We start from the raw sequence: 25,248 nt of genomic DNA, 5'->3' as shown, positions 1-25,248 counted from the left end.
ATAGTCTTATCTTTAAAATAGGGATACAGTGTCAGGTCAAGTTCACCTCCATAAAATGCACACATAAAGTGCTTGGCCCAGTAAGGTCTGGGTTACTATTATGTTGGAAGCACTTAACTACTTCATGTTCCCATACTTCAAGCCAATGGTGGGGAAAATGTGTAGACTAGAAGAAAAGAGATGAATTTTAGATTGTATTTTTAAAATTATAAGTATGTCCTCATATGCCAGAGTCAATATTTATGGTAAATCAGCTTTGCGTCTATGCAAGTGCGCGCCCACAGGTCTGGGTAGAGCTAAAGAGGAGAATATAACCATGTTGGCTTTATTCCATTGGATGTATTATTAATTTTAAAATGATTCTCTGCACTCTATAATGGCCATCTGTATCCTTTACCTAGCTCATGCATTCATTTACTAGTCTTTATCCTAATAAATATCATTTTCTGTACTTGATAGAGTTTATAAGGCCATGGCCTGTAGATAATCTCATTTGAGTTTCAGAGCATTACTTGGAAATAGGCAAGAGATCCATTATTTTCCTTGTTCCCATTTTAAGAGTGGTGGAGCCCTGGTAGTGCCCTGGGGAAGTGCGCTGATGTCAAACAAAAGGTGGGCAGTTCAATGTCACCAGCTTCTGTGCAGGAGGAAGATACAGTCATCTGAATCCATAAAGAATCGACAACATTGGAAACCCTAGGGGACAGGTCTACTTTGCCCTGTAGGGTCACTATGAGTCAGAATTTACTTCACAGCAGTAGGTTACAAGTGAAGAAACTGAGGTTGAAGAAGTCCTAAACAATTGCCTAGAATCACAAGGTCAAGAAAGGTAAAACTTGGGTCTATTGGGTCCTAAAATCCTGAGGTCACAGTGCTTACTTACATTATACTGTTTCCCTATTACTCTGGATCAAATACAGGCATGCATACATTCAGTTCATCTTGCTGAAACACAAATGACTTGATCTTCAGAAAATTAACCTCCCTTTTTCGACCTCTTTCTTTTGTCCTCTCTCCTTGTCACTCTTCCCAAGATGAGCTGTCCCCCAGAGTCAACTCAAACAGGGACTGCTCGCTGGGAGTCACCTGCCATAGACATTTCAGGTTCTAAGGTTCAGGGCCATTCGCATCACTAAATGATGCTCCTTGAGAGGATTGGAATGCTTCGTCCTCTGTGGGAAGAGGGGTCCCAAGGAGGAGGGAACAGTGGGAAGACTGGAGGAAAATGTTGCTTGGCCGCATTTCCAAAAGTCCCTTTGAGCAGGTGTAGAGCACAATGAAGACTCTAGAACATCGGAGAGAACAAGATAGCAGCATCATGCACCATCCTGCTGTTAGAGACCAGGCCCTAGAGAAGCATGTCATGCTTAGCAAACGAGAGAGGCAGTGAACAAGAGGCAGACCCTCAGCAAGGTGGATTGCCACAGTGGCTGCAACAATGAGTTCAAGTGTAAAAACAATTATGAGGATGGTGCAAGACTGGGCAGTGTTTTGTTCTGTTCTACAAAGGGTCTCTATGAAGTATAATGACACAAAATACTTTGCACACACACACACACACACACACACAAACCCTCACTTGATGGCACATAACAACAACATAGCTGAGTTTATGTAACACAAAAGAAATAAGTACCATCATGTGTTCAATAGGATTATAATAGAATGAATACCGTATTGAGATCATTAGATATATAAATCCACCTGGGGTGACATCTAGTTAGAAATGGCAAATCAATTACATTTTTTAAAACTTCTCCTCCCCACACTCCTTTAACACCAGGGTAAATGAAGGGTTAAAGAATTGTTAGCCCATTGGTGATGGGGCTGTTAGGAGCTGTTAAGATGATTACAACTGATAGAAGCCACCTCTGGCAATAGACCTGCTCCAGAGGATTTCCTAGACTCTCACCTGTATGGGAGCACATAACCAGGACTCTCTGCCATGAAGTTACTCAGTAGGGTTGAGTCATCAGCCTTTTGGTTAGCTCCCAAACACACTTAAGCATTTGTGCCACTAAGCCTCTTTAACCTATTAAGGCCTCTCCCAGTGCCCCATCCCACAAAACAAATCTAATTCCCATCAAGTCTATGCGTATCCATGGTGACCCTGTTGGGCAGGGTGGCACTACCCTGTGAGTTTTCAGGACTGTAACTCTTTACAGGAGTAGAAAGCCTCATCTTTCTCCCAATGAGCCACTGGTGGTTTTGAACCGCTGACCTTTGATTAACAGCCTAATGAGTCATCACTGTGCCACCAGGGCTCCTGTTAGGCCAAATAAGAGGGAGAGGCGGCATCAACAGACACAATCAATTGTAATAAACTTCGGGAAGAACCTAAGTCAGATGGAACCCGATCTGAAGAGGGAATCATTGCCCAGAACTTTAACGTGGTTCATTCAAGCTGGACTCCCTGAGATGAATGTGCTTTTCCAACTCAGAGACACTCAATCAGAACCGACAGTTTAACAAGATCCCCAGGTGATTCTCATAGATCCCCAAGTGAGTCTTAAGTATACAAAAAGCACATGAAATCAACTTCGGAGTGGGGAGTAGGGAAGAGGGTGTGAAACTCGAATGAACAAGTGTGAAGCCCTGAGCTTCCCACACCGCAGAGGCGAAGGATAAGAAGCAAGCCAATTCTCCTTGCCCGGCCCTGGGATGCCCAGTCCTAGAAGCCAGAAATACCAGGCCAGTTGGTGAGTGTAGACAGGGGTTTGGTTAGAAGTCCAGACAAAGAATGCTTGGCCCCAACATTCCCTTCCCCCTTGCTAGGCAATCCAACCATAACTCTGCATTGACCCCCCCCCAGCTTCCAGAAGGAGGGGGGTGTTTCCGAAGAACAACTCAAGTCATTTGGGTTCAACAAGATGAACTGAACATAATACACATACTGATATCTGATCCTATATGACAGCGATAAAATAAATATAAAAATATACACACATATATATAAAAGAAAAAACAGTTGAAAAGTTAGAAGATACCTGAAATTTTAGAAAAATATGATGGAGTTGGAAGATTATTTTTTTCAAAAAGTCTAAAAAATTTGCTATAGAAATAAAAAAATGGAGTTTAATTTAAACTTCTCTGAATAATTAGAATCCCAGAAAGCATTTTTCCCCTAAAAAGAGATAGAAAAATGTATTAGTGAAATGCTGGAAATAATTATAAATGTGAAGTTGGTGGATACATTGTTAAATGAATAGCTGTGTATCCCAAGATAACGTGTTCTAAATATTAGAAGCCCCAAAATACAGATAATAAAGAGAACATAAAACTATGAAGCAGATCACATACCAAGGTAAAGAGTGAAAGGTACATTGTCTTTAGAATGTCATCAAAATTTCAGAACAAATTTACTTTTAATTCAGAATTGCACGTCCAATTCAAGTGCTAGTTGAGGGTGATTAAAAGCTTTTTCACACATACAAGGACACAAAAAACATATAGTTTGCCTGTGCCATTTCAAAAGAAGGCTTCCAAAAGCAAGTATTTAAATCAAGAATGAAATCAATTCCGGGAAATACAAGGCCAACACAATTAATTTCTGCAGAAAAACTTGTGATGGAGCCCCAGAATGAACTAGAAGAATGGGAGCATCCAGTAGCAGTAGTTCTAGGAAAAAAAGAAACGAAGAAGAAACTGAAATATATAGGTTATTTGAATTGCATTTCAAATATATATATAGATAGATAGATAGATAGTAGATAGATAGATAGAGAGCAACTTTCTTTTTCCATGTAGATGGGCAGAACTCACCATATTCTAGGTTCTCCCCTTTATTTGGAGCACCTGCTAACTTTTATTTCTTAGGCCTCTGCAGCTGAGGAGATGGGGCAGCAGGTGACTGGAGTTTAGCTCAGGGAATATGAACAGGAGTGAGTAATCCTACTTCCAGGTCATGCCCATAAAATGACTCATTGCTCCTCCACGCTTGCTCTCAGAGGCCAAACTTGTTAAAGAGTCTGGGTGCAAAGCTTTTTTCCCCCTTTTTATTAATCATTTTATTGGGGGCTGATGCAACTCTTATCACAATCCATACATACATCAATTGTATAAAGCACATTTGTACATTCGTTACCCTCATCATTCTCAAAACATTTGCTCTCCACCTAAGCCCCTGGCATCAGCTCCTCATTTTTTTCCCTTCCCTCCCTGCTCCCCTCTCCCGGTGCAAAGGTTTTATGGGCCTGCATGACAGTATACCTGAGAAACTTCAACTGACCAACATTAAACTGTGAGTCCTAAATAAACTTATAGAAAGCCATGGGGAGTCCTGGTACTGTTTGCATGATCAGTTAGACTATTTCACCTATTACGGTTTGATAGTTTATTTGGGGCCTCTGTGATCAATTCACAATAGGTACCAAGTATAGAAAACACCTTTTTAGAAAAGGTATTATGAACTCCAGCATAAACATAAAGTTATGAGATAAAAGGAACATAATGCTAGTGTTCCACAAGTTTCCTCAGAACCCAAATATCAGCTGTGCCAAATCCTGTGAAAAGAAAGACTTCTTTACACACAAAATAAAACAATGCGTAACGCTATTTGAAATGGCAAGGGGCCCTGCAGAGATAAGACTAGGTTGAAACATAAGAACAAATGAAGAGAACTCCTGTTTTCTGATTTTAAGTACATTACCCAGCTCCAGACATTGAATTGTGAACAAGGAATAAACGTATGCAAAGCTATGGAGAGATCAGTCCCTGGAACAGGATATCATGCTTGGCCCTACAAAAGAGGAAGCCTCTCGAAGGAATGTCAGCAACAGATGATGGAGGAGCAGGTGGCGCTTTGTTCTGCTGCCGGCGGCGCAGGGTCCTACGCATAGGAATGGACTCTCTGACATCCGACAACACCAATATAAACAGAAAATGGAATTGTAGAGAGGTCAAAGACGATTAATGGTGATGGAAAAATCAGATTGATTCATGGTGGTGTTGCAAGTTGATTACTATAATGGCAGTCCATAAGTTGTACTTCTATAAATGGTGGAATTGGCAAAAGTTGTTTAATAGATATTTTTACAACAATTGCCATAAAATAAAATAAACAGCAACCGTGAATGCTACTTATGGACAATCAAATACTTCCTGGGATTGGGCTCCTTGGCTTGGAGATTGAGGAACATGGGTTCATGGCACATTCGAATTAATTGGCCTAGAAATATGTTTAGTAGTTCTATTCTACTTACGAATTCAACGAACAGTACCTGGGTCTTAAAAGCTTGTGAGTGGCCACGCAAGACACCATTGTGCTTTATTAACCTGGAGAATAGGAGGAGGCTCCAGAAATTGTTTTCAAGCTCTGCAGAAGCAAAAGAGAGGAAGGCCCTCAACCAGATGGATTGGCATAATGACCGCAACAATGAGCTCAAGCACAGGAACAATTAGAAGGATGGTGCAGGGCCAGGCAGCGTTTCCTTCTGTTGTACATAGGTCACTATGGGTCAATGCCAACCCAATGCTATCTAACAATATGAACGATACAGGATGTGTGTCTAATTGCCTCTTTTGCCATGGCACCAGAATTGCGTGGTACCTGGTTATATTATTTAGTATTTTTATGAAAGATTCCATAGAAGAATCCTGAGCAAAAGGCGACAAATACAGAACCAATTTTCAAATTCCCATGGATTCTAGGCTTTCAGGACCCTGGAGGATGGATGAACTCCTGAAAGCATTGCCCTGAAATATCGTTAAACTAAAAATATCTCCTGAAGGCATCTTAAACCGAACATCAGTTTAGCTTAACGATTGGAAAAAGTCTATTGTGAACTTTATGCTGTTTTAAGAACTAAATCTATGGTCCAAGTTGATAACAGCAACTCAAAAGATTAGATAGTATCTAAGAGGCTGTGAGTTTATGTAAATGAGTGAGCAGCCACTTAGAAAAGGAACATAAATATGGTTGCCCAACTCGGAGAATGTATGAGGATTACTAAATTATAGTAACGGGAGAAGTATGTGTGTTGTGCTATGTAGATTCTCAACAACAACGATAAAATAAAAGTTAGAAACAGGAAACGCTCGGGAGCACAGTTCATTTCTGACACACAGGAGGTTACCATGGAATCGGCTTGAGGATGACGCCTCACCCCTTGGCCCAGGGTGTAATTGAAATAATGGAACGCACACAAACGCGTTCAGCCTGAACTGTGATACAGCTATATGTGGAGGATAGGAAGGGAGAAAGAGATGGGGACATGAAAGTGAGGGGATCTGTAGAGATAGATAGGTGTGTAAAATAAGGAAATCCTCAACTATGTTACATAATGTCAATCAGTAAGATATAAAAATGCAAAAAGAAAAACCGAATAAGACAACTATTTAACATAAGTAAATATAGTAAGAATCATGAAGACAGCCAAAATGTTTGCCTGCAGAGATGGAAACTGAAGGGATAAAGATGGGGCCACGTTAAAAAAAAATCTGGAAGAGACATTCTAAATTGCTAGTGGTGGTCACTTCCGGGAAAGATGTTTAAAGGCAGGAAGTGAGACACTGTGGATTTTATTTTCACTCTTACAGATTTCATTTGCTATGGCGCTAATGGTTCCTTTTGTAATTACAAGAGAAATAAAAAGAAAGCCAGTTCCAATACAACAAGCCAACAACAAAACTATGAGACTGCATTATCTTAATACCAAATCAATCGGAAGATGCCCTTAAAGATCAAAAGAGCAATATTTGCCCAAGGACAAAGATCAAGGGGTTAGGAAGGAAGGAGGCATGGAAACAGAAACACAGGGAGGAAGGGGAGGAAGTGCTGCTACCTTGAGGGACTGTAGTGAATAAGTTGAAACAAAATGTGTACGATTGTTGAGTATAAACCCGATGATCTGTTCTGTAAAGCTTCACCCAGTTCACAATTTTTTTTAAAACAGCCTGGGGTAGTTACATAATCTAAGGTCAAGTTGAGGATTGAGAGTATAGGGGTGGAGTCGAGGTTGTCAATCAGGATATAGCCAATGAGGCCTCTGTGTGGGCAAGGCCTTCCCCTGAGGATTCTAGGAAAACTGGGATTTCCTCCTTGGAGGCGGAAGATACACTCTCTCTCGACCCTTGGAGACTCTCTACTGACAAGGTTCACTCTCTGCGAGACATCCCTGAGGAGCAGCCACATGGACCCATCCTGATGCAGCTCTGGGTGCTAGAGAAGCCATGTGGTGATCCCTGCCAGCGCTGAGATGCTGACAATGCCACTGGATCCAAAGACTTTCTACCCACTAGCCTGGGATCGTCCTGCATCAGCATCATTGCATGTCTTTGGTGAGTCTGAAGAGGACTTTATAGATTGGTATCGGACAGATGGGCTAATATCGGACTTATGGGCTTGGACTGGACTGGGTTGGGATGCTTTCTTAATGTGCAATTACCCTTTTTAAAAAACTCTCTCTCATACACATATGCGTGTCTCTGAATTTGTTTCTCTAGTCTACCCAGACTAACATTATTCTAAAACAGGAGATATTTGTTCAATAGAGAAATCATTACAATAAATTATACTTGTATTGTTCATAAGATAACCAATAACGTCCATTTAGAGCGGAGAATGAAGGTAGAGCTGAAGGATTTGCACAATTATTCATTCATTCAGCAATCATTGATTAAGCAACTTGTGCCTTGGAATCTGCTGGTCACTGGGAATACAGCAGAGAACATGTCAGAAGCCTTCAAGGTGGCGTGGTGGTTACATGGTTACATTGGGTTGCGTTCTTCATGGTCAGCAGTTCAAAACCACCAGCAGCATCTCTGGTGATAAGACTTATCTGGAGATAAGATTGGGTTTTCTACTCCTGTAAAACAGTTAGTCGTGGGAACCCACAGGGGGTCGCTATGAGTCAGCATCCACTTGATGGCAGTGAGTTTTGAACAGAAAAACAATGAATCTTTCAAAGCTTTAAGCAACTGCATTTGGTTTATTCTCTCATTCTTTGGTGGCATGAGCCCTTGTCTTCACACGGTGGTGAAACTGTCTTTTGTCCTTCAAATTCCTCTTAAAACCTGCCATCTTTTGTCTTGCCTCCAGAGCCCCACGTTAAGAGAAGAGTTTTCCTAAGTAGGTCTCCTCCTAGGATGGCAGAGTCAGGTGTGGGTGTGCCTCGTCAGTTCACAGGGAGTCTGTCTAATCACGAATAAAAATCAACCCCTCCCTAGTTTGAGGAAACCCCAAAAGTCTGACTAATCTGTCACAAGACTTGACTCCCAGGTCATGCGAGTTTTCTTAACCACTTTCAAAGATGTGAGTTCAAGAGATATGTATGCTTAAATGACTATCTACTAAGCCAACCGTTTTCAATGTGGAGCATGGCAAGACCTGGTGTGGATGTCACTGTAGTAAACTGGACTTGCTCATGTGACTTTTTCTTTTAATCATTTTATTAGGCGCTCATACAACTCTTATCACAATCCTTACATACATCAATTGTGTAAAGCACATTTGTACATTCATTGCCCTCATCATTCTCAAAACATTTCCTCTCCACTTAAGCCCCTGGCATTAGGTCCTCATTTTTCCCCTCCCTCCCCGCTCCCCCCTCTCATGTGACTTAAACTAGAGAAACCTTGTATGCCTGACCTTTTGCTTTGGTCTCTGCGAATAGGAAAGGAAGATCAACTGGGGCCTTCCATGGACCACACTGTAACTTCGTCTAGTTCTGCCTCCCAGCCAAGGCACAGATGGTCTCATAATGAATGTTTGCCTATAGCCTCTACACAAGCCCTGCTTCCACCAGAAGCCACAGTTGTATAATGTGAATGTGACATGATTCTATCTGTGGATTGAATTAGACCCAATTATAAGGGAAAAAAATATGCCATAAAGATGGTTATGGAGAACATGACCATGGTGAAATTGTTCGACGTTTCAGTGATGCAAACGCATAATGCCTTTAAAAAACTTGGCACAGAGGTAATTGTGGTTTATGTGAATACATAAATAGGAAAACACACATACAAGGATAAGTAAAAATATATTGCTACTATGATTCCATTTTTAATATGTACATAATCTTTAAACAGGTCTTTTCGACCAGATGATGGCTACAGAGTAATACTCTCAGTAATACACTTTTCTCAATCTCATAAATTCCCTTAGAAAAAAAGGATACGTGCCAAAGTTGCTATGCCTAAATCAGCTAGCTCAAAGAGCTGGTCATTCCACCAGTCTTTTAAGCAAAATCGAAGCTAAAGAAAATTAATTTGTGGAATGAATTATAACCAGGGATGAATCTTGGGGTTACTTATCTGATCCAGAGAGCAAGGCCCAAAATCAAAACAGTGCTTGTATTCCAACAAGCAGCCATCGAAGTGAGCCATCAACTAAGTCTACATGGAAGAAGCACACCAACCTGTGTGATCCAAGGACTGTCCATCATAAAACCCACATCAAAAGAAGGGAATGGATCACAGCTTAAATTGTGAATGCATGGTGGTAAAAGGCGCTGGGTGACAGTGGAAGCCCCAAATCCATTTGCAGAGTTCTCACGTGGATGACGGCTCCAGTGACTCCCGTCTGAGCACAGTCCAGGATGGGAGAGCCTTGCTATCAGACAGAGAGCACCGTCAAGTCACTTGTGGCAGCTATAGTGAAGTTAAAATGCCGTACCTTATTCTTTCATATTCTTTGTGATCCATTTAAACGTCATTTCAGTTTTTAATATTTTCTGCTTTCTTTTTGATTGACTTATTTTTATATTGTGTCCAGTCATTGCTGTTAGAGGTCTTCACTTGCCTCCTATTTATGATTTCTATGACTTCTGTCTATGAAATCCAAGAGAGGTGGGTCTGTAGAGACAGTAACTGGATTGATAATTGATTGTCTGGGGGCATAGCAGGGGAGCATGGGGGGAAATGGGCAGCTAATAACACTCAATGCAAGAAGAAGATATTGTGTGATGATTGCACAAATCATCTTAATATTATTGAATGATCAAATTGTATATGTGAAGTATATGCCAATAAAACTATTAAAACAAAACAATACCTCCCAAAGGGTTCTACTGGGCCAACCAAATTCAAGGCCGTGAGGTGAGGAGAAGGTTATGGAGACAGTGTTTTGGGAACCCCAGGGGTAATCTGATAGATTTTCTTGAAGGACAGAGGACAATAGCAGGGGCTTATTGTGAAAAAGTTTTAAGAAAAAGACAGGAAAGCTGTAGTGATGTTTCCCCCTCACTACAATGCATTTGCTTATTCTTAGAGGCTAGCAAGAGTTGTCCTAGAAGATTTTCATTAGGAAATCTTGTTTCATCCACCCCACAGCCCTGGTTTTGCCCTTCAGACTTCCCTTTTCATTGTACTGAAAACTCAAAGAACATTGAAAAGGAACACAATTTGAACCCTCCCGGGATGCCAAAACTACAATTTTCACATGATATAAATGGACAAGTACAGAAATCTTCAGGAAAGGGGGAGATGGAAACACAGCCTTCAGAAGTGTATAGACCTAGATAGAAGATATGCCAAGAAACAATAAATTTATATTTTTATGATTTTGTTTAATTTGTTCTGTTTTCAGCAATACTTTGTGACTTGCTGTTGTAAACATATGCACATATACAAATGTATATAATAATATAAATATGGTCATATACAAGTAGAAATGAAATGCATAATTATATTTGTCTTGCTGCTATCATCACAGTGAGATAACAAAATCAATTTTCATTTGTGCCTACCATGTAAATATAATCTCAGTACATGATAATTTCAAAGATATTGCCCGAAAACATTGGGCTTATCATTGACAACATTTGTTGCTTTTTTACTGAAAAATACCTAACACTTCAAAGGGTGGTAATTATGAGAAATCCTGTAAGGATTCCAATATAAGATAAAGACCTCTTTTTTGAGTTATTATTTTGGAAAATGATCTGATCTTTTACTTGGTCATATAGGATATTAAAAATAAGTCACAAAAATAACAGCCAGGAAATGAAAGCTTAGTCACAGCAAAATAAATCTAACCATACTTTAAAAAATTATGTTTCTAAGATATAGTAAAAATCTCTTGACAAGGAAGCTTACATTATAATTATGTAAAACACGGTATATTCTATTTTTATCATTAATTTGGCCAAGACTTACAAATCCCGAATGAATTCTAAGGGCTGCCTTGAAAGAATGTCAGTGGAAAGCCTTACGCCATTCACCCTGAGGCTTACATCTTGCCCCTACAGACTTCTTTCTGTTCCTCAAACTCAAAGAATATTCAAAGGAAACACCAATTTAAGTCCTCAAGGGTACTAAGACTGCTGTTTGATGGGGTGTAAATTGAAGAAGGCAGAATTTTTCAAGGACAGGTTAGAGAGATACAAGCACTGCTTCAGAAGTGAATGGCCCTAGAGAAAGGATATGTCCAAAAGCAATAGCTTCACCTTTTCCATTTTTGTTTCATAGATCTTCCGGTGATTTTCTAGTAAAACATTTTGACTTTCTCCTATGTTAGCTATTACCATCTTACCATTCAAAGTAAACATACTGACCACTCTTACAGTGGCCAATGAAGCACAGGACTGGTTTGGTACCCACAGCCTTCCTTCAGCTCATCCACGGCAAACTGAATTGGTAACCATCAGAAAAGAAGTGATCCAAGTGTGGAGTTCGGGTCCGTCATCTAAGATCTCTTCACAAAGGGCATCACAACTAAAACCTTTCTCTTACTAACTGCCAGGATTTTTCAGATTCCTTCCCTTGTCCTGCAAGAAACCCAAGAAACTATTAATCCAGTTCCTGCCTCTATGGCTTTACCTATCCTGGGTTTCATATAAGGAGGCCTGGTCGTATAGTGATTACTTGTTGGGCTGAGATCCACATAGCAGTTCAGAAGCACCAGCTTTTTTCTCTTGTCAACAGTTACAGTCTCCGAAACCCACCAGGGCTCCCTAGGAGTCAGAAGTTATTCAGCAGTTTGTTATTTTTTTTTAAGTTTAATATAGAGAAAAACATACAAAACCAAAAATAAAACATTGAAAATCTCAGTTGAAAAGATAACAGAAAATAGTGAAAAACCAGAACCATTAAAAAATGGATCTAAAAGGAGAACAAATGATAAGGTGTTACATTTTCACCTATCTAAATCTGCCTTAGTCCACTTTCCAGTGCACTCTGTCTAATAGCAACGCTATTTACATCCTGGCCACTGGTCAGAGGGATTCACCTGAGGCTTAATGCCAGCCGGGACCCTGCAATGAATTTTTGGTGTTCACTGTCATCCATTGCCTGATGCAAACTGGGTCCTCAGAATTTAAACCTAGTCTTATTTAGCCCAGCTCATCCAAATAATTTGACAATCAAATGTCTTTTCCTGTAATACTTTTAACATCTTAAAGCATTATTGTTCCACTCATTCTACAGATCAAGTACCCACCCAGCCAAAGAAAGAAGGGTCTTTCTACCCCCAGAGCGACAGCCTCAGAAACTCATGGGGCAGTTCTGCCCTGTCCCAAAGAGTTGCCATGAATCCACATGAACCCGATGGCAGTGAATTATTGAGTTACAGAGAAGGAACAATATTTGTGTCTAACGAAAAAAAATCCATAAGGCAATACATATCCCTAATTTATTTGCATGTTAACACAACAAATTATATCTTCAATTACTCTCTATTTGCCAGTCGATTATCTAAATTTGATACAGATCTTATCGTGTCCTTGACTATGACAGGATTCTCTTCTCTATTTCAAAAAATTAACATAGGAAAAGGAAGAAATTAGGAAGGTACGAACTCCAAAACCATGTCTATGCTGTATGAGCCCCTAACAAAATGATGGGAAAAAAACACGTCCATGCTGTATGAGCCCCTAAAAAAATGATTTTTTTAAAACCATGTCTATGCTGTATGAGCCCCTAACAAAATGATTTTTTTTTAAAAGCCATGTATATGCTGTATGAGCCCCTAACAAAATGATTTTTTTAAAAACCATGTCTATGCTGTATGAGCCCCTAACAAAATGATTAAAAAAGAGCAATGTCTATGCCATCAAGTCCATGCAATTTGTAGTGATGCTATGTAACAGAGTAGCGGCCCCCACAGAGCTTTCGAGGCTGTAGTTTCTTATGGGAGTAGACTACCACATCGTATCCTGTGCAGTGGCTGTTGGGTCTGAACTGCAGACTATACCACCCCGGTTCTTCAGAGAAACCATAAACTTACTACCATCATAATAATTCATTAGTCTCAAGACTTATAGGGTGGCTATGAGCTGGAACTGATTCGATTTATAGGCTGACTCAGAGTCACCCTATAAATCTTGAGCCTGTGAATTGTTATGAGGACAGAGAGCTTCATCTTCTGCCCCATGGAGTGACTGGTGGATAAGAACGACAGGCTTCATGGTTAGCAACCCAACACTTACCCCCCAGGCCCCTCGGAGCTTTGGATGCAGACAAATAGGAAGCACAAAGAAATACATGTATGCAAGATGAGAAATCGCTCAACATTGTCAAACAGAGTACTAACTGAACGGAGGGGGGACACTCACTGGAAGTTCCTGCCATTGAGGCACCAAGCACAGTGAGTGAGTGAGTGAGTGAGTGAGTGAGTGAGTGAGTGAGTGAGTGAGTGAGTGAGTACCCCGAAGAGGTCTGGGTTTGGAGACACCAGAAACTACAAAAACTATCACCATGGGCGTTAGGTTGAAGAAGAGAGATTGAGCGAGCAACTCTAGATGTGTACCCCCTCCTCCAACTGCAATGTGTAGTGAAAGACGATTCCCGGGGAGGGACTTGGGGGCGTCAAGAGAGAGGGAAAGGCCAATTGAAAAGTCGTAAGACAAGCTAGATTCCGATGAGTGGGCATTTTCTCTCATAAGAAAATCAGCAGTTTCAGCTAACATTTTTATTAAACACTGACTATTGAGGAATCATGAGGTAGATAGTGGGGTTAAAAAAAGATTATTTTACAGCAAAATTCATGTGAAATGAATGATTCCCAATCTTAAGGAGTTCACAATTGCAAGGGCAAGAGAAGGGAGTTAGAACGAGTTCAGAAAATGCAAACAGTTTTCTAATTTTTTTCCACTCATTAATTTAATGAGTATTTAATGACTGCCCACAAACATTATGATGAGATTCTAACTTAGATTCCAGAATGACATTAGCTCAGACAAAGGTCTATTGCCTGTCTGCATCGTGTGTGCACTTTTAAATAAAATGAATCATAACAAAAAACTCCTTCATTGAGTTGCATGCCTGAAACACACTTAATTGATTTTTTAAATACATAAATATAAACGTAATTATGAATGTCCATGTTGTTATTAGGTACCATTGAGTCAGCTCCACCTCATAGCCACCCTACCTCTTCTCAGACAGCTTTGTGTGTCCGGCATTCAACAAGGGTTTCAGGGTTCTTTCCCAATACCGCAAGTCAAGGGCATCAACGCTTCTCCAACTTTCTTACTCGTTGTCCAATTCCACAGGCTTTTGGAACCATCACTTCTTTTGTCAGGTGCACCTTAGTCCTACGTGATGTTTTTGCTCTTTCACATATCTGGCCGTTCAAGATCTAGTTAATGTTTTTCACCAACACCATCACTCAGAGGCATACATTTTTCTTTGATATTTCTTATTCATTCTACAACTTTTACATGCATGAGGTAGCTAAACGTACCATGGCTTGGATCAGGTGCACCTTAGTTCTCTAGACATCTTTACTTTTTTGTACTTTAAAGAGAAGTTTGGCCGCAGACTCGCTCAAGGCAAAGACGTCATTGGTTTTCTTGACTGCTGCTTCCGTGGCTGCTGATTGTGGATCCAAATTAAATGCAGTCCTTGACAACTTCAATCTTTTCTCCATTTATCATGATGTGGTTACACATTGGTCTAGTTATGAGGTCCAATCCACGCTGAAGACTGAAGTCTTTGATTTTCATCAATTTATATTACCTACTTTTTGGTTTCATACAACCAAATTTACATCCCCATTTATTGGGTGCCTACTAAGTGACAGTTTTCACAATGTAGTTACATACAACAAGGTTCAGTGCTACCAAAGGTGATAGATAAGATATGTGGGAAGGATTACAAATGAGCAGGAGGAAATTTAGGGTCTGATGACCATGCTCACTATCTTGATTATGGTGATGGTTTCATGGATACATAAGTATGTTAAGATGTATCAAATTATATACTTCAATTTTGTGCAATGTATTTTTTGTCATTATACCTCAAAAAGATGTCTAAGAAAGAAGAGATATAGAAAAAGAACTAGACTTAAACATGAACATTTTAGAAGAAGGACAACTTCTTGTTGATTTACCTCCACTCTTGCCAATTCCAACTCACTCACAGTAAGGTCCATGGTGGGCACTTATTCTATTTACATGGGGAAGATGCTTATGTAGTTTCCCATGGTAGATATTCAATAACGTGTGTCAATGAATGGTCCTCAAAACTTCAATTTATATAAATGCTGAATAGCTGGAGAGTCAGATTAATGAAATAAAATTCTGATGATTTAAATAATCAGCAAATACTTAGGACTACATCTTCTGTTTCAAAGTTAGCATATCAAAAATATCACTATCTGTACATGAACAGGGATATGCGCTACAAGGCAATTAAAGAAAGATAGCTCAAATATTCAGATTGCTTGTACAGCATTATTGAACCTATATAGGAGAATACCAAGATCCACAGAGCATTAAATAGTAAACAGGTAGTGAAACATAAGTATTCATAATTGGATAATGAATGAATGTGTCACCATTTGGTTGATCCTCTAATAGGTTACCTTTCATTTATCATGAAGGAAAGTCCTCTGGCTTTTGGTGAGTTTTAAGCAATGCTTAGCACTTAATTCATGCTAACGTAACTCCTGTTGTGAAAAACGACACACACTGGGAACAAGAAAATGATCTGAAAGATTATGACTAGTTACCTATGTTGCTAGGCTCAGGACTAAAAGATAACCCCTGAGATGATAAAGTAATACAGCAATTGCTTTCATCTCCCCACTCTAGTCTGAACCCCTTTTCCCTCACTCCCTTTTCAGTTTGTCCCCTAGCAGAATACATGTGTTCTACTTCCAGAACTCAGGTTTGAGTGGAAGAATAGATCAAATTTCTGGTGTGGACTTGTGTACGGATGGAGTCTAGCCTGTCAATCAGGTCACAGCTTGATGACCTCATTTGGAGGCCCCCACGGAGATAAATTCCTCCCCAGAGGTGGGAGACACACTCTCTGCTTCATCTTCCTGCTGACAAGCCACATGGAGACCCGTGATGGAGACCCAGAGCCCTGGAGCTGGAGGAGCCACATGGAGACCCACGCTAGCCCTGAGATGCCTCCACAGCCACTGCATCCACAAGACTTTCCACCCACCGGTCTGTGCTCTTCCTGCATTCGGCATCAGTCCATCTGCTGTGTGAGTCTGAAGAAGAAATCATAGACTGGTATCGGACAGATGGGCTAATATCGCACTTATGGACGTGATCTGGACTGGGCTTGGATGTTTTCTTAATATACAATTACTCTTTGATATAAAGTTATCTCTTACACACATGTGAGTGAGTGTCTCTGGATTTGTTTTTCTAGTCAACCTGGACTTACACACCTGGTGAACGTGATCAATCCCCAGTGCGTGTTCACAAACAAAATCATTAAATGTCACTAACAAGATATGACAGTGGCACTTAAGTTCTGCACCAGTACTGATACATGATCACCATATAGCTGTTGGCAAATAATAGACATGCAAACAAACTTAGAACATTAGCTCAGTGGTTCTCCACCTTCCTCATGCTGCAACCAGTTCATAAAGTTGCTCATGTTGTGCTGACCCCCCCAACCATAAAATTTAGTTGCTACTTCATAACTGCCATTTTGCTACTATTATGAATCAGGTGACCCCTGTGAAAGGGTCTTTTGACCCCCAAAGGGGTCGCGATCCACAGGTTGAGAACCGCCACATTAGCTGTTTCCCATAACCCAATAGCTGGGGGTTTAAATAAGGTGTCCTTATGGTGCTGCGGCTTAGGGGTTGGGCTGCATTTCAAACCTACCAGCTGCTCTGCAGGAGAAAAAGGAGTTACAATCCCTTGAGTTACAGTCTCTGAAACTCTGTTTAGGATCACCCCCAGTCAGAATTGACTCAATTACCACAGGAGAGGGGAAGGTTGCTTTTGATTTGGTGGGGAGGCTTTCATGCGATGCATAAAGTTATCGTGGTCAGTCCCAAGTTCCTGAGGAGCCAATGTTGCCAAGGCAAAAAGAGAACTTACATAAAGCTCATCAACCTTTCTGCCAGTTTCCCAGTCTGGAAAGGAAAGTTTTATCCTTGAGAAAAAGCTTTTCCTTAAAGTCAGTCTCCATCAACTGGAAGAAACTTTTCTTCTTCTCCATCCATACTGACACTACACCTGATGGCCATCATCCTTACAACATCAACTAAAAGTTTGTGCTAGTTCGTTTGACTCACTCTCAAAGATGTGGCCCATCGGGGTGTGAGTAGCTTTGCTATCATGCAGCAGACAATGGAAAGTGGATAATTGAAGATGCAGTTAGGTTACAATTTAGCACCTTATCACATTATCTCCCTTATGATCCATTTTAAATTTATTCTAGTTTTTAATAACTTCCCCTTTCTTTTTAAGTTGAGGTTTTTATCTGTTTTACTTTATTACTGTTAGGCTTCTTAAGAAAAATATTAGATCCTTTTCGGGTTCATAGCAGGATGATTGGGTTTTCACGCGTCTGTGTGACTTGTGCCTCCACACACACACACACACACACACACACACACAAAGAAAAATGTTTTTCTGGATATGAAATCCAGCATAGGTAAGTCTATAGAGGCAGTAATTAGATTAATGATTCCTCGGGGTTATGGAAAGGGGGTTTGGGGAAAACAGGGAGCTAATAATGATGAGTACAAGAATGAAAAATATGTTATACAAATGATTGTGGTGATCACTGTACAACTTTTCTTGATGTGATTGAACTATTGAATTGTATGACATGTGAATTATGTGCCAATAACTGTTATTAAAATATGTGATCCAATATTTTGGAAGTGACTTCATATCAAACCCACTGTATTCATTCAAACCTACTCAATTTTGCTTTTAGTCGGTTTCAAATGTTTTATTTCTGATATTAAGCAGGTTAATATTAGTGTGTCATTAAATTTTGGGATATTATTAGTGAATATTTTCAATATGGTGTCTATGACTCTTGGGTCCAATGTAATCATCCTATTCTGATAGTAACTAACAAAGTATCATGAATCATTATATAGCCTGTTCTAACCCAGTCTCTGTAGAGCTGGAAGATGGTATGATATAAAAGTTTTTACCCTTTGTGTGTATTCTATTACTTCACAGGTTTGACATTTTTAAATTGTCTGAGATGAGTAGACTGAGGCACACGCTTTAACAATTCTTCCTTAAATCTTTGGATGTACTTCTTTACATTCTCACCCTAAATATCCTCTTAAATAGCATTATTTTATCATTTTAAATATACTTTATATATATCAAAAGCCATCTCCTTTAGTGTACCATTCTGCACGTTTTGGTAACTATAAACAATCATGTCTGCACTACCAGAGTCAAGATATAGAAGAGTTTGTCACACCCTAAAATTCTTCAGGCAACCTCTGTATTTCAGATACCACAGTCCCTTATCTGGGATACATTTCAGGAAAGTGTCCAGGCTACAGCAGACTAGAAAAAAGGCCTTGCCTCTGAAAATTGGCTAGTAAAAACCCTACTGATTACAGCAGAATATAGTTTGATTTGGTGCCATCAAGGTGACACCTATTTGTGGTGGCGCCTAGGTTAGGAGGAGCCCCAAATACACACCAAGCAGACCAACAGTTGTGAAGTGGCCGAGGGACCCAGCAATGTTTTGTTCTGCTGTTTGTTCATGGAGTCACCATGAGTCGGTGTCCAACTGACAGCAACGAACCACATAAAAGGCTTCATGTGATAAAACTATGCCCCCATCAGCCACTCCATTCTCTCCCAATTTCTTGCCCTCTTGGTAGAAATCTTAGAAATAAATGAGTTTCTCTATCTTCAGGCCCATGCTGGAGAATACAGCCTTCTACCTTCTAACATAGTCTACGTGTCCAGGTCACACTGGGTGTGGGAGTCATCTCAATTGACTGACAAAAGGAAAGTATGTAGTCTACTTAACACCCAAGTTATTCACACTTAATAAGAGCAGCAACAGCAACAGAGAGCTTGGACTAAAGAATTGTCATTGCTCTGGTTCCTGGAATTATAACTTTTAAAGCAGGCATAAATGTAAAGCTCTTAAAATATAACATGCATGGGCAAGAAATAACAGTGCCCAGAAGTGTTTAGGAATCCTGTATGCTTTATTTTTCATTTGGATATTCAACACTTGTATACACTTGAATTCAAAATGAATAGCAAAAGCAGGAGATTAAAGGAGATATTGGTCCTGTGATCAGTCTTATATGCCCCCCACAAGGCAACACACAATGGTTGCCAGGTACCACCAGGCATCATCTCTCTGGACAAAAAGCCAGTTCTGATTGAAGCAGATGATTCAGAAACCAGCCATGCTGTTCCAAGCCCTTGACCTAAGTAAGGCTGAGAACATTGCTTATCTATGCTGTCAATGCATTTCAGAAGACAGTAACTCTGCACTGAGCACAGGATGTGGGCATCCGAAAGAAAACCAAGCAGCGGCATGGTGCTTGGTATCTGTGAAGGAAATCTCACAGCTTGCTAGCAAATCAAGTGGACTGAACACGTCATCTGCTTTTATCACAATGGGTTGTAATGAAGCAGCTAAATCAGAGGTGTTACAGTAAAGTCGCTTGGAAAAAAATGAGCCCCCCATTTTGCATGTATCAGGGGATGGCTCCATTTGCGAGTAATATATGCATGATCGTGATGGAGCGCTGGTTCCTTCTTCAATTCATGCACTTGGAGACGAAATTATATATTTCAATGGAGTAAACCATGAATGCTTTATCGAAGTATTGGTTTTTTACTCTCATGAATTTGATCTTCAATGTAAGAACTTAAATTTCACACAGCTACAACTAGGTGAATAGCGAGCTATCCTTGAGGTAACATTCAACCCTGAGAATAATTCCTAAGTAGGACCTGACCTATGCTGTCCTATAGGGTTGCCAGGAGTCAGAACGGCCCGGAGAGCAGAGAGTCTGGGGTTTCACCTGCCCTGGGTTTTCATGGCGCGACACCACACAATCCCTGACACCTGCCCTAGAGTTTCCAAGTCAATAAGCCTCGGGTGCAGTGTTTACAGAGTGAGTGCTTGACCCACAGTGGATGAAGGACAAAACTGTTCATGGATTCTTTACATATATTGAGCAAATCATGCCATTTACAGTTACATAAAATAGTTTTAGTGCTTTGGAAATATGAGGGTAAGTCAAAAAGCAGTGCCACAAAAAATGAAAGAAACTTTCAATGAACAAAAGTCACAAAATGTGAATCTACTGTCTCCTGACACGTCCTCCATGTAGGACGATGCTCGTCTGAAGGCCGTGTTCGCATCTCTCTGCCATTCTCTGCATAATTCTATGCGCTTCCATTTGTAGTACATTAAAAGCACAGTTTGGGGAGCTTCGAGGGACTCACGCTGTATTCCTTTGACACATGCTTTTTGTTTGGGGAATGGCAAGGGTGACTGGATCAGGATCAGGCCTAGAGAATGAGGTGGCAATGTGCCCCAAGGATGATTATTGATACTCCAGAAGACTGAGCAGGTGCATTATTTAGTTCCTCACGCAAATTTCCTGGCCTTTTTCACAAGAATTCCTGCTTCAGTTTTCATAAAACATCTTCATAATAAGCCCTTCTGACTGTCCTATGCCCTCTAACAAAATCTATCAAGATGATCCCATTGAAATACGAAAAGATAGCTTTCAGAGTTGACTTGTCTGCCTTAAGTAGAAGTGGCCTAGCAGATCCCCCTGAGAAGCTACTATCTAAAGTGGACTTATTTTTTTCTATAGGGCACACTACTGAGTTTACAAATCTTGATGGAAGCATGCTGCCCCATCTGACTGCTGCACAGGGACTGGGGGCTTCAAACCACCAACCTTTTACTTAGCCCCACATGCAGACCACTCTGCCACCTCAGAGCATGCCCTAATCATTCTCAATGGAAAAGCATAGATGCCTATGAATACAGTACAGTTTTTAACCTTAGACAGTCATTGATGGGGAAAACAAGGAACCAGAAAGAAAGGTGCCTAGATGTCTCTACGGTGTAAATAAGTTTTGAAGGAGCCCTGACGGCACAGCAGTTCTGGGCTGCAATCCGCATGGTCGCCAATTTGAAACCACCAGCAGCTCCCAGGGAGAAAGATTGTGCTTTCTACTTCTGTCAACAGTTACAGTTTAGGAAACCCATGGGGTGGGGGGTGGGGTGGGGGGGGTGGGGGGTCCGGATATGAGTCAGCATTGACCGGTAGCAGTGAATTTGGTTTGGGGTAAAACAAGTTTCAAGGAAGCCCTTGACACACAGGGGTTACAAGTCTGCTACTAACCAGGTGGGTGTTCTGAACTCACCTTCTGTTCCTTAAGAGAAAGGTGCTGCAATCTGCTTCCCAAGAGATTTACAGTCTCTGAAGCCGGGGGTGTGTGGGGGGGTGGGGGGTTGTTCTACCCTGTCCTCTAGGGTCATCAACCTGATGGCAGTGGGTTTGAAGAAGTGTTTAGGGTAGTCTCTCTAAACGTTCTCAGGGAGTAAATGCCACAAGGACTCCTAGTTGGCTTAAGTGCTTTTCTTGTTCAGACCCTGACACTTGACAAGATTCCCCCCTTCCCTGCCCAAGACCCACTGAGAACAGAAGAGAGAGACCTGCCAAGCAGCTGGTGCTCCCGGGAGGGCTGTGGTGCTCAGGAGCAGGCGCTGTGAAGGGGGTCTACTGTGCTTAGTGAACCTTGGATTAAAGTCTGACTCCTCATCCCCAAATCCTTCCCTTCGCCACATATATCTCAGCGCTGCATACAAATGGCCTACAGAAGTGTTTGCTTGTTTGTTTAAGGGCAGCCAACATATCAAAAATATGGCCAGAATGGGGAGAAAACTCCCAAATACTCCACTCAGAACTGTTGAATTTTACCATCTGCATATTCTACAGCAAAAGGAGCCTGGTTCCACTCAGAATTATGCATTGAGCTTCTTTATTTTTCTTGTCTTTCCTCTAGAGCTTTCCGGTTCTCCTTTGACCTTCTCCACTTTGATGTTCTGGAAGAGGTCAGTCCACTTATTTTGTTCCAAAGTGAAACACCAAGCTCACTACGCCCAAGTTGATTCTGACTCGGAGGGACCCCAGAGGAGCCGGCAGAATTGCCCCTAGGGTTTCGGAGGCTAACAAGAACAGAAAACTTCCTGTGTCTCCTGTGGTGTAGCTGGTGGGTTTGAACTGCGGATGCTGTGGTAAGCAGCCCAACACGTAACGCAGTCCACCATCAAGACTCCAGTGTGTAGCAAGCCCCTCAATGTGCATTTGATTGTTAGTTCCATATACATATATTCTCAAAGGACAATCAATTGCTCTTCACTATCAGTCCAGCTTTCATATGCATATAATCTTATTAAAATATAGATCGTCACTCAATAGGACAAGATGCTGTCCTTTTTTAGGGCTGGCAGAACAAAATCCATGAAAGTGGGTGAATTTACAAGAGATCGTCTTAAAAAGATTTTAAGTGTGTGAAAATGTAACCACAGCAGGAAGAAACTCTCTTATCTTCTTTACCCAGAATCCCATTCAAGTGTCTCCAGCTGTCCCAAGAATATATTTTATAGCAGTGGTTCTCAACCACTCTCATGCCGCGACCATAAAACTATTTTCATTGCTACTTCATCACTGTCATTTTGCTATTGTTATGAATGGGGCCACCCCTGTGAAAGGGTCGTTTGACCCCCCAAAGGGGTCACGACCCACAGGTGGAGAACCACTGTTTTAGAGCCAAAAAGGATTGCCCTTCCATCGAGGATAATGTATTGTCTCAGGGTTCTTGAGGCTAGAAGTCCAAATCAGGTTGATTCCTTCTAAGTTCTGGGAGACGCAAGGCCCCTCAGCTTCTGTTGGACCCCAGCCATCTTTGGCATTCTTGGATTACAGCAACATAAGCCTCCCTGGACCCATGGACATCCTTCCTCTGCCTATCTCTGTATCGGTTTTCGTGTTCTATAAGACTTCACTCAGATGGGAATAGAACCTTCCATGCTCCTGTATGACCCCCATGCTACCTGAGAACATCTTCAAAGACCTTATTTCCAAACAAGGTCATGTTCACAAGTACCCAGGGATACAATTTCAACCTTTTTTTAGGGGAGGGGGTGCCAAAATGTGTTTCTTTCCTTTCTTCAGAAGCATTGTCCGTGTGAAACAATGCTATTTGCCGATTTGCTGTTTCCTGATGGCATAGTGTTGAAAGCATTAGGCAAATAACTGAAAGATTGTTCGTTTACACCTACCAGTCACTGAGGGAGAGCAATGGGGTAGCCTACTGCCATAAAGGCTGACTCATAACTCACCACCATTAGTTGATTCTGACTCATACAGGCGAGAGTAGAACTCTCGCCGATGGTTTCTGAGACTTTAAATCTTGACAGGACCAGGCAGCCTGTCCTTCTCCTGGAGAGTGACCTTTCTCCATAAAATGTATAGTTTGGGAAACCCTAAGGTCAATTTCTACCCTGTCCTATAAGGTTATTATGAGCTAGAATTGTCTCAAGGGCAGTGGGTTTTGCTGGCTTTGTGCCCCTTGCCCCTTCTAGATGTAAGTCTGACCGACCACCTAGGAGGACAGATAACCCCTTAAAAGTGGACACCATCTGAGTCATAACTAGAGAGGATGCCTACCCCTAAAGAAAGTTAAGATAAACAACAGCTGAACTTAAATAAAAATATGCTCTTTAGGATGATAATTACCAAGGTGATAAGCAGGGGTCAAAGTCTTCATAAAAAGTCTTTATTACACTCTTTGAAATAGGCACTACAAAGAATAACTCAAGGGACGAATGAACAGAAAACACAGGTTTTTCATTTTCAAAATTCTCAAAAGAAGAATTAAGGATATTTTGCGTGGGATGTTCACTTACAATAATAAGTAGGGAGATGCAAATGAAAATGAGACCTTCTTCATCAGTGAGACTCAAAAAGGAGAAGTGCTCAAGGGTGCTGAAGAAGAGGAGAGAGGGGGAGGGGGCGAAGGAAACTGGAACATCCTCTCTGGGTATAGATAGACATTCCGCGCAATCTAGAACTGGGATTAAATTAAAAATGTACAAGATCTTTCAAGTGCAAACCCATATCAAGAAAATCCACTTGAAATAATTTAACCGGCAGATACGAATAAATATCCAATTCTGTTCATTTTAACGTGGTTTATAATAGCTACCAATTGGAAATAACCCAAATGTCCATATATAAAGGATAGTTTAAGCACACCATATCAACCCACCCCCCACCACAATTGGCCTGTGAGATAGCTGCCAAACAGGTTCTATATGTATGGAAGAAAGACTACGATCTTTTGAAAGTAAAAGAACAATTCCAGACACGGACAATCTATGGAATAGACTATAGAGCTTGAGAAAAGTGAATGAGATGGAGGTTTTGAAAGAGGTATTCTCATTAGTTCATTATCCACTGGTTCATCTACCCAGCTACACGTGGGTAATGATATGATACTTAGTTTTCTGGGCTATATTTTCTATTATTTTTCCTGTATATGTTAAATGTATGTTTTGTTCTTATAATGTAAAAAGTATAATAAAAGTTGCTTTTAAGATAAAATATATCATTGTTTTCATGCAGAATTCAATCTGAAGCACAATATATAATGTGTAGAAAACCTACACAATATCCCCTAGGGGAAAGCTTAGTTTAGTATGTAAAATTTTCATATAAAGTATATTTCATGATCTAAAAACCATTAACACCAGCCTTCAATTAGTCTCTTAAGAATTAAGAAAATTCAAGTTATTTATTTGTGTCTCTGTAAGTCTGAGAAGAAAAGCACAATTAAATAGTAGAAGTGGAAAAAAGTATCACTAAGGTAGAAAAGGAGAAAATCCCTGTCCTTACTGGTAGATTACAAGGTCTAAAGCCCACAACTCAGCAAAACACAAAACAAGATATATGAGTTTGTTATAGTTACCCCTCAAATTCCAGCGTTAGCAGGAAGCATCAGTGTGGCAGGAATGAGCCATAATTTAAAGTTTAAAAGTTCACTTATTGTTATCTAAAAGCTTCTTTTCTTAGCTGAT

General features: G+C 40.6%; 1 protein-coding gene and 1 pseudogene across 1 annotated transcript in view; one reads left to right on the top strand and one right to left on the bottom strand.

Annotated features, from left to right (window-relative positions):
* Positions 1-25,248, bottom strand: part of RAB27B (RAB27B, member RAS oncogene family) — a 185,771-nt gene that overhangs the window by 68,079 nt on the left and 92,444 nt on the right. The gene's annotated exons all lie outside the window — the stretch shown is intronic.
* Positions 17,664-17,733, top strand: LOC115871705 (annotated as a pseudogene).

The sequence above is a fragment of the Echinops telfairi genome, unplaced genomic scaffold (assembly GCF_000313985.2).
Source record: "Echinops telfairi isolate 266 unplaced genomic scaffold, ASM31398v2 ScPeMD7_7400;HRSCAF=8409, whole genome shotgun sequence".
NCBI lineage: Eukaryota > Metazoa > Chordata > Mammalia > Afrosoricida > Tenrecidae > Echinops > Echinops telfairi.
Note: the sequence above shows the minus strand (reverse complement) of the source record. Positions and strands in the feature narration are given on the sequence as shown.